Raw genomic sequence first — 11177 nt, 5'->3', positions numbered from 1 at the left:
GCCTCAGGCTCTAGACTTGCTTCCTTCACTAGCCACTGACCATCTTTCTAAAATGTGGTACTAAACGAGCCACAATCCTCATCTATTTTTGGTGTTTGCCTATAATTTGTAGGATAACATCTGAACTTTCCAGCTTGATGTTAGGAATCCAGTTCCATTTCCAGAAAGTGGCCTTCAATGCACACACATGTGTCTCCCTGTCTCTCTCATTCCTGGTAAAATACTAGCAGTATCAGCTCTTTGTCTCAAGAATCTCAGTCCAGATTTTCCAGACTGAACTGGGAATAAATGTCTACAGATTGGAATTTGTAAACTTAGATTTCTGCCTTTGTCAGCATTGCTGGCTAGGAGGGATGAATAGAACTCCAGCAGGGGTATTGCCCCAATGTCACTTTGGCTCATCTAGCTCTAGCATCTCTCAGAGATCAAAAGGCCCAAGACACTTCCATTTTTTGAGGTTGCAAATACAGTAAATGAAACATGATTATCAAAAGTGTGTGTTTTAAATGTATTAACAAATTGCACAAAACCAATGTGTATGTACCTTTAGTGGGGAATATATGAAAGGTCTAACGTTAAGGCCTTTTAGGGATATGAGTCCTGTACAATGATGCTCATGGTGTCCTAATCATGGTGGATGCTGGCTAGCCCTGAAGCCTGGAGCCATGACTAGAAAGTTAAATGGAGGGGAGGTTAACATCCTTATATTGGGGTAATCTGACTTCTTAATCTACTCACCGGATTCTCAAACTGTCACTGATGGGAAGCTGATGGGGATGTGGAGGTGGGCAAGAAGAAGGGGCTCAGCTAGAAGGTTACTAGAGTGAACCAGTACACAGGTGTTTCTTACAAATCCTAGGATGTAGTGAAGGTGACATTGTTTGCATATGGTTAGTGATGGAGGGCACTTTGAAGTCCTATATCAGAGATCTGCTGCTCCCAATAAGGTCATTCTTATTATTATGCCACCTATCTTAGCATAAGGCTCAAAGTGATGGTTGGCACTGAGCTGGGAGTCAACTCCAGGGTATTACCTGCCCTGGAGTGATCTCATTTCTGCTGCTACCTTCAAGGTATTTGGGTCATGTGGATGTTCTAATAGAAGTACAGAAAGGGGAGGCAGTTGATTATGTGATTTTAGGGGTAGCTGGAAAATGACCCTTCGATCCCACCCAAAAGTTTCTCCTCCATTCACCATCATAGGGTTCAAAACCCCCTTGGAGTTTCCAGAAGGACCAAATATGCAATAGCCTTGAGTAGGGCTTCAGATTAGACGTTATGAGAATCCAGGTTTATATTGTTTCTTAAAATGTGTTCCATGAATCACTGGTGGTCTCCTAAATGCTAAGTTTTAGAGAAGAAAACAACAAGAAACAGTTTTAAACCTATACATCTCACACATTTGAAATGGTAACTTTCATAGAAATCCTGCTCTATCCTTAGTGTTGTATTCCTTAAGGTTGTCCATGGACTCCAAGGGCTACAGCAGTGGGCTCTTGTGTAAAATGAAAGCAACAAGTTTATTTTCACTTATTTTTTCCTTTGCATATTATTGCTTGCATTCATTTTATTTGCATTTTTCAGAGTTGCTACTATGTTGTATTACATACCCAAATCACAAAAATGGATCAATGGCTCAAAATGTTTTGATTGAAGCATAAAAATTGCAATTAAAAAGGTAAACTGTTATAACTTAGAAAAATGTCATCAAAATCAATATTGAATGAGATTCCAGTGCACAATTAGTGTAGGGATGGATAAATGCTGGGATGAGTGAATCTGATCCAAAATAGCAGGCAGGGGATGGGGTGACCAGGTGACGGGCACTGAGGGGGGCACTTGACGGGATGAGCACTGGGTATTATTCTGTATGTTGGCAAATTGAACTCCAATGAAAAAATACAAAAAGAAAAAAATCCTATCCAAAATATAAAATATATCTAGAAAATATCATACCATTGAAATTGGATCTTATTTGGTCAGATATCAGTTTTCTAAGGCTGTCATCCATTATGAAACTTTATCACATAATGGCTTGAAGCTATCAAAGATTTTGTGTCATTTTGAAACACAGCATAATGACCTCTCAGATAAGGCAACAAGAATTTCTTAGAACGACATATTGTAACATATTGCTTTCCCATCCCAAATAAATTCATTTTATCATTAAATACAGAGAAGACAACAAGACTAGAGTGGCATAAATCAAAGTTACTCTTATAGCAAAAGTATGTGCAAGTCATATAATTTCCAAGAAGCTTATAAAACCATCATTGAGGTTAATGTCTATACTGGAAGGTTGCTTTTGGCTGCGGGTAACAGGGGACAATCAAAATGCATAAGGTCATATAAAAAGCCTTCACACAAGATGTACAGATATAGTCGTTGGTTAATTCAGACTCTGAACAATAACATTAGATGAAGCCATCTTTGTGATGCTTTTGTCTTAGACTGTCCTCTCATCATTGCAAGATGGCTGCCAAAGCTCTAGGCATTTTATCCTCAGACAATAGTGCCCAAAGGCAAAAAGAGCACTGTGTTGGAGGAGGTCACTGAGAGGACATGACCATTGGTTGACCCGGGCAACTAGAGGCTCCTCACCCCACCCCTGTTCTCGGAATATATACTCTGCCCACCATTCCCATAATGAGAGCCTTTTTCAAGGACACAGCCTTGAGAGAGTTATATATTATTCAGTGTTTCTGGATGGCACATATGCCTGAACCTAGTTAAGGCTTCTATATAACCTTAAGATTCTGGATGGCAGTTATAAAGATCTACTTTTCTTGTAGCTGCCTAAGACAAGCTTCATATGTAATTTCCCTTGCTTATTAACCCAGCTACCAACCAGTCTGGAGTGGTCTGCCTTTTTTTACAGTCTCTGGCTTCTGTATGGAGGTCCATTTCAAATTTCACCCTGGGAATTCCTGAGGTTACAAACCAACAATGTGCCAGTCAGCCAGGAAACTGAAGAAATGGGTTTTAAGAGTTGGGTATGACCTTTATGTGGAGAGGGGTGACCCATATGTAGGATGCTTGTGGACCACTGCATGAATACAGGATGTCCCCTAAATGGTGACCAGTCTGATGCTCTTGTTTGAGGAAATGCACAGAGTGCACTGAAGCAGAAAAGGGAAACACATGGCTGTTATTGGGATGGCTTCTATTGTGGGCTGGGCATTAGTGTCCAACTAGAGGCTGAAACTTGCGTTATAAGTTGGGAAGAACAACTGAGGTTAGAGAAAGATGGACAGATGTCCACTACTCTGCTGGCCTTGGGGGCTGACAGACAAGGTGGGAGAATAGGATAATTAGTTGGAGATCCTAGCATGCTACTTTGCAAAACTAGGAAAGGACAAGCTGGTATGCTCATGACAAATCCTGATTGGGATGCTAAGAGGTGGAATATCCAAGAAATTGAGGAATGTGAGGAGCACAATGTTGTGGTGGTTGACAGTGAAATGATGAAACACTTTATGCTGTTTGACCCTTAATATGAGGGAAAGCAAAAACACAACAACAGCAATACCAGCCATTGGGGCAGCCTCCAGTTCAGAAAACGTTCAAAATATACTCCCTCTGAGCTTATTGATATAGCTTTCAAGACCAGCAAAAGGCCAGGGACAGTATCCTAGCATGGCTAGTGTGGCTATGGGATATGGTGGGTGATGACATTTCTCTGACATTTCTACCTGAGCAGGCAGGAGGAAGAGAAAATGAGCAACATCAACACATACCCAGCCCTTCAGCAGTTCTTGCCTGATATACACGGGGTTAAAATTATTCATGCCCTTATGAATTGGATTATTCTAGCCTGCAGGGAGACATGGCTCAATGAAGGGGATGTCCCTCGGCATGCAAGACCCTATAAATCTATAGGTCTATGGAGGAGTTACAACAAACTCTTAGGGAGTTAGGAATGAGACAGGCTGTTTAAGCCTCTGTCTTTGAAAGCCCTAATTGTGTGACATTCACTGCAGGAATAAAAGCCAAGCTAGTCAGTCCACCCTAAGCACCTAATATGGGATACTGATATCCATGCTGAGCCCCATCATAAGACAAGATATTTTGACAATGTTGGGCAATCTATTGCTGATCTGGGGGAAATTGACAAGCTCTGGCAACAGGTACAGACTATGGCCAAGATCCAAGACAGAGAGGGAACTCAAAAAACAGAAAAACTGTTCCAGTATAACCACAAACTTCTGATAAAAATAACCCAGAAGCAAACGTGGCTTGGCCTCACTGCAGCTAGACTCCACCTGAAAAGAAAGACTGGCTACCTCATACTGTACCTTAAAACCTGAACACCAGTTCAGACCAGCCCCACCTGCTGCTACCACCCTTGATGCCCTGCCTGCTCCAGTGGAGGCCTCAGGAATACTATCCTATTTAGGGTGAGTCCCTCCTATTCTCTAGGTATAGATGCAGATCAAGACCCCCTGCAGGTAAGAGCCCTTGGAAGCAATTGGAGATCTCATGTTGAGTTTACAATAGTTCTTCAGAAATAAATAAAAAATGATGGCTCTACTCTACTCAAGTTGAATGTTAAAAAAGATTTTTTAAAAAAGATTCATTCATTTGGGAAATATAAATAATAGTGAAAGGGAATAGAAGGGAAGGGAAAAGAAATGGGTAGGAAATATCAGAAAGGGAGACAGAACATGAAGACTCCTAACTCTGGAAAATGAACTAGGGGTGGTGGAAGGGGAGGAGGGCGGGGGGTGGGGGTGAATGGGTGATGGGCACTGAGGGGGGCACTTGACAGGATGAGCACTGGGTGTTATTCTGCATGTTGGCAAATTGAACACCAATAAAAAATAAATTTATTATTTAAAAAAATAAATAAATAAAAAGATTTTATACATTCATGAGAGAGAGAGGGAGACAGAGAGAGAGAGAGAGAGAGAGAGGCAGAGACATAGGCAGAGGGAGAAGCAGGCTCCCTATGAGGAGTCTGATGCAGAACTTGATCCCAGGACCCTGGGATTATGACTTGAGCTAAAGGCAGATGCTCAACCACTGAACCACCAAAGTTTCCCAAGTTGAATGTATTTTGATACATGATAACCTTCAGGAGTTTTCTGCCCCTTCCCCCCAGCACTATTGATGGATACAGAGGACAGATCATCATAGTGGAAGGTCTCTTTAACTACAAATTGGACATTCTCACCCTCAAAAATATGAGGTTTTAAAGTCTCTTCAGTATCAGAAAGCATATTGGACATTAATATCTCATAAAGTCAAAGTGTGCAAACCTCTATCAATGAATTCTGCTTCAGGATTAGAATTATTAAACCAATGCTGACAGTAAACACCAATTGGGAGCCAGTGAGTTTACTGCTTCCTTAAAGGATAACCATTGATGAGTTCTGGGAAGATGGTGGCATATGAGGATCCTAAACTTACTTCATCCTATGGACACACCTAGATAATAGTCACTTCAAGGCAATCAAACCAGAAAATGACCCAAAGACTGGAAGAACAGACTTTCCACAGTTAATCATAGAGAGAAAGCTATATGAAGAGCATGGGAGGGGTGGAGACAGGGTCAGAGAACAAATTCCCAGTGAGACCAATTACAAATGGGAGGGATGTCACAAGCACAGTAAAGAGAGAAGCAGACCATATACCAGGCATCTCAGGCACAGGGGACTTTCACTGGGAAGACAAGTCCCCACAACATTTGGCTTTGAAAACCAGTGGGGCTCAAGTTTGTAAGTTTCTTTCTTTCTTTTTTTGAAACAACCAGTGGGGCTTACCTCTGATTACTTTAAAATCAGTGGATTTGGCTCTGGAGATCAGAGGGAAATAAGAACCAGAATGCCAGTCCTTAAAGAGACAATGTAACAACTCCACTGATATACAGTGTAGAAGCAGAAGTTGAAAAGTACCTGGGGATACATGAAGGAGATTTATTTCCTAATCTCTGAATGTGTGCTGGAAGAGCAGGGATCTTTAGAAGACTTCTCCAAGAACAAAAAAGCTGCTGGTTAGTTACCATTTTTCTGCCTGCCTCTGAAGCCTAAATAGGCAGACACATGTGGGAATGAGCACAGACACTCTCCATTTACCTTGACAACACTATATGCCCTGCCCCCACATTCTTCTTTGGATCTGTCTCATTCAACCCACCCCAGTTGACAGGAAGTCCTTTAAAGTGGCTCCTGCTATGTCTCATTCTGCAAGCAGTCATGTCAGGAACTGGTGGCCACTCTGAAGTGTCTCCTGGCTTGGGAAGAAGGAAAGATACCCACCTGCACCATTTCAACTGTAGCCCTAGCAGCTGAACATTGGAACTGGCAGTCCAGAGAGAGTGCCCTGGTGATCAGTGCATCTGCAATATCAGCAGATGGACTGGTGGAAGGCATCTGATCTGACTACCAACCTTGTCTACCAATAAAAACCTCCAAGAGGGTAAGACAGGGAAAGAGCCCTACAGTTCAGGTCATTGCAGCCCCAGCAAATGGATTGTGGGAAGGCATCTGATCTGACTGCTGATACTACCCAACTAAGTCTATGTCAACCCTAGACTAACCCTTTAATAGCACAGGGACCAAACTCAGTCCACAACAGGCAAAGTGGGTCATTGCTGCCAAGTGGACTAAGGCATATGAGGCTCATCCACAACACTAGGAACACACAATCCACATAAGAGATACCTCTGAAGCTTGTGGATTTAATGAACAGGGCACCACAGGATCTCTTCTTCATAAGGTCACTACATTTAAGATCAGAAGATATAGCTGACTTTTTTTTAAAAAAAGATTTATTTATTTATTTATTTATGATAGACAGGGAGAGAGAGAGAGAGAGAGAGGCAGAGACACAGGAGGAGGGAGGAGCAAGCTCCATGCCGGGAGCCTGAGTGGGACTCGATCCCGGGACTCCAGAATAGCGCCCTGGGCCAAAGGCAGGTGCTAAACTGCTGAGCCACCCAGGGATCCTTAACTGACTTTTCTAATGCATAGATAACAAACACAGAGAGTTAGACAAAATGAAGAGACAGAGGAATATGTCCCAAATGAAAGAACAAGATAAAACCACAGCAAAGGAGCTAAATGAAATGAAGGTAATCAATATATCCGAAAAAGAATTTAAAGTAATGGTCATAAAAATACTCACTGGAGAATCTCAGTGAAGCCATTGATAGAGATAGAAAATATGAAAAAGAACTAATTAGAAATGAAGAAGTCAATAACTGAAACCAAAAGTACACACTAGAGGGTTGAGAGACTGAGGTGTTAGAGTAGTAGGAGGCTTGCCTTCACCCCTCCAACACAGCTAGATAAATATTAAATCATTCTGAATACCAAAGAAATTGATCTGAGGATTAACAGAACAGACTGCACAAGTAGAGGGAGACTGGAGGCCACATTGTGGAAGGTAGGAGGTGCAGAGACATGGTTTTTGGGAGAAATGGATTGTAGGTACTGTGAAGGGGTTGAGCCTAGGTTGCAAAGAGAGATGAGAGAGACATAGATGGAGATAGAGATAGAGATAGATAGATAGATAGATATCCCCAGAGGGGATTGCACAAGGAAAACACTTCCCCAAACCACTGACTAGAAAACTAGAGGGGCTGATTTTTGTGAAATTTTTTTAACTAGTAGCACTCAAAGACTGGTTTAGAGGTTCATGGAGTGTCTGCTGTAGAGCACTGAGAACACTGCAGTGTTCCTGTGGAAAAGAGATGCAAGTAAACCCGGAGGGAAGGCAGTACAACCTGAGGATGTCCTGAGATGCACTGGGAGAGAGAGTTCCCCCTTCTTGCAGCACATGTGAGAGAAATGGCATTGCTTTTTCAGGGACAAAGGAGCTGGCAGGTGTCATTACCTTCTCCCAGCATAGTGTCAGTACTGAGGGCAGCTAACTCAGACACTGGCTACTTAGTGTGTTGCTCCAAATTTCATGCTCCTGATCTTTGGTGTGACTGCTCTTCTGGGTCAAATATGCATTAATCCCAAAGTGGTGAGACCCTCCCCCAGGACACCAGTGCAGGACCCTGTCATACCAGGTCCTTAAAGTTTGAAGTTAGAAAACTCAGCCAGCCTGGGTGGGATAAAGCCCAAAGTTCAGTGCACTTCTCCAGGCAGGCAAGTGACTTGGACACAGACAGTGTGTAAGTAGTGATCTGAAAAATACCTAGGACATACAAAGGAAATTAATTCAGTCTTCTGGGAGGGCTTCCCTGACAGCAGCAAGCACAAACTCTTCTCTGGGGACAAAGGAGCTCACTGGCACTGTTTCCTCCCACCCCTCAGCATAATCTAATTTTGGTAATTAGCACAGTGCCAACATTGACTGCTTAAATTGCTTACATCAGGGCAGCCTGGGTGGCTCAGCGGTTTAGCGCTGCCTTCAGCCCAGGGCCTGATCATGGAGCCCCAGGATCTCCTGGAGATCTCATGGAGCCCCATGGAGAACCCTGCATGGAGCCTGCTTCTCCCTCTGCCTGTGTCTGTGCCTCTCTCTCTCTCTCTCTCTCTCTATCTCTCTCTCTCTCTGTCTCATGAATAAATAAATAAAATCTTAAAAAATTGCTTACATCAATTCCCATCCCCTGCACTCTGCTCTTAATGCTTTTCTTGGGCAAGTGTGCCTGAGAACAAGCACAGCAGGCCCCTCTGCCAGAAGACCAGCATAAACCTCTGCATGCACCATATTTCCTGACCATAAAGTTCTACAAACTTCAACTCTAGTGGAGATAGCATCAGGTCTCTTTTAACAAGAAGACCAAAGCACACCTACTTAAAACTCAGCATACTCTGACCAAGGTCCAAGTATTCCCTATTCCCTACTGCAGGCAATGATAACTTTGCAGAGGGCTGACCTGAGGGATACAGCAGCCATAACACAGCAGAAGAGTGCACACATCATAGACCAGAGACAATTCCTGAAGCTCCAGGTTCTGGACATTATATGACCTCTTCTTTATAAAGCCATTGCTCTCAGGAGCAGGAGATATAAAAGGCTTTCCTACCACAGAGAAGACAGAGATCGATAAAATGCCAAGACAGAGGAATTCATCCCAAAAGAAAGAACAAGAAAAAATCACAGCCAGGGATATAATCAAAAGATATAAGTAATATGTGTGATCCAGAATTTAAAGCAATAATCATAAGGATCCTAGCTAGTTTGAGAAAGCATAGAAGATGTCAGTGAGTCCCTTACCACAGATATAAAGCAGCTTACAACCAATCAGGCTGAAAGGATAAATGCAATAGTAGATTTGAAACTGACTGTATGGAGAGACCACAGGATGGAAGAAGCTGAGAAATGAATAAGAGATAAAATAGAATTATGGAAAATATAACAAAGCTGATCAAAAGAGGGAAAGAAAAATCCTGAATCACAAAAGTAGACTTAGAGAACTCAGTGACTCCATGAAGCATAACATTCATATCATAGGACTCCCAAAAGAAGAAGAGAAAAAGAATAGAAGGTTTATTTGAGTAAATTATAGAAACTATCCCTAATCTGAGGAAGGAAACAAACTTCCAAATCCAGGAAGCACAGAGAACTCCCATCAAAATCAACAAAACCAGGCTAACACCAAGACATTGTAGATAAATTTGAAAATACAGAAATAATGAAAAAAATCCTAAAAGTAGCAAGGCAAAAGTAGTCCTTTACTTACAAGGGAAGAGAAATAAGTTTAGGAGCAGATCTCTCCACAGAAACTTGGCAAGCCGGAGAGTGACATGACTTGGTGAATGGGGGAAAATCTACAGCTAAGAATACTCTACCCAGGAAGGCTATTGTTCAGAATAGAAGGAGAAAAAGGGGTTTCCAGAAAAAACTAAAGGAGTTTGTGACCAATGAACCAGCTCTGCAAGAAATATTAAAGGGGACTCTTTGAGTGGGCAAAAGACTAGAAAGGAACAGAGAAAAATCTATAAAAAATGGCAAAACAAGCAATAGAATGGCATTAAATTCATATCTAGCAATAATCACTGAATGCAAATGAACTAAATGCTCCAATCAAAAAACAAAAGGTGTCAGAATGGATAAAAAAACAAGACCCATGTATATGCTGCCTATAAGGGGCTCATTTTCAACCTAGAGACATCTGCAGATTGAAAGTGAGGGGATGGAGAACCATCTATCATGCTAATGGATATCTAAAGGAAGCCAGGGTAGCTATACTTATATCAGACAAATTAGGTTTTATTTTATTTTTTTATTTTTATTTTTTTACAAACTGGATTTTAAACCAAAGACTGTAAGAAGTGATGAAGAAGGGCACTATATCATTATAAAGGAGTCTCCCCTACAAGAAAATCTAATAATTGTAAAAGTTTATGCCCCCCAACTTTGGGGCACCCAAATATATAAAACAATAATGAACATAAAGAAATTCACTGAGTATAATACAATAATAGTAGGGGTCTTTAACACCCCACTCATAGCAATAGATCATCTAGGCAGGAGATCAATAAGGAAACAAACAAGGGCTTTGAATGACACACTGGACCAGAAGCACTTAACAGATATACTCAGAAAATTTCATCTTAAAGCAACAGAATACACATTCTTCTCGGGTGAACATGGAACATTCTGCAGGATAGATCACATACTGGGTCACAAATCAGGCCTCAATAAGTATAAAAAGACTGAGATCATATCATCCATGTTTTCCAATCACAATGCTATGAAACTTGAAGTCAACCACAAGAAAAAATTTGGAAAGACCAAAGCTACATGGATATCAAAGAACATTCTACTGAAGAATAAATGCATCAACAAAGAAATTAAAGAAGAAATAAAAAATGGAAACAAATGATAATGGAAACATGATAGTTCAAAACCTTTGGGTTATAGCAAAAGTGGTCTTAAGAGGGAAGTATATAGCAAAATAGACCTACCTCTGAAAGCAAGAAAATCTCAACTATGTAACTTAACCTTACATGTAAAGTAGCTAGAAAATGAACAACAAATTAAGGCTAAGGCCAACAGAAGAAAGGAAGTAATAAAGATTAGAGGAGAAATAAATGATATATAAACAAAAAGACTCAGAAGAATAAATCAATGAAATTAGGAGTCGGTTCTTTGAAAAAAATTCATAACATTAAACACCTCACCAGACTTTTCAAGAAGAAAAGAGAAAGGACCCAAATAGGAAAATCATGAGTGTAAGAGGAGAGATCACAACCAACACTATAGAAATACATTTA

This window comes from Vulpes vulpes, chromosome 3 (assembly GCF_048418805.1).
Source record: "Vulpes vulpes isolate BD-2025 chromosome 3, VulVul3, whole genome shotgun sequence".
NCBI classification, from domain to species: domain Eukaryota; kingdom Metazoa; phylum Chordata; class Mammalia; order Carnivora; family Canidae; genus Vulpes; species Vulpes vulpes.
This window is presented reverse-complemented; position numbering follows the sequence as displayed.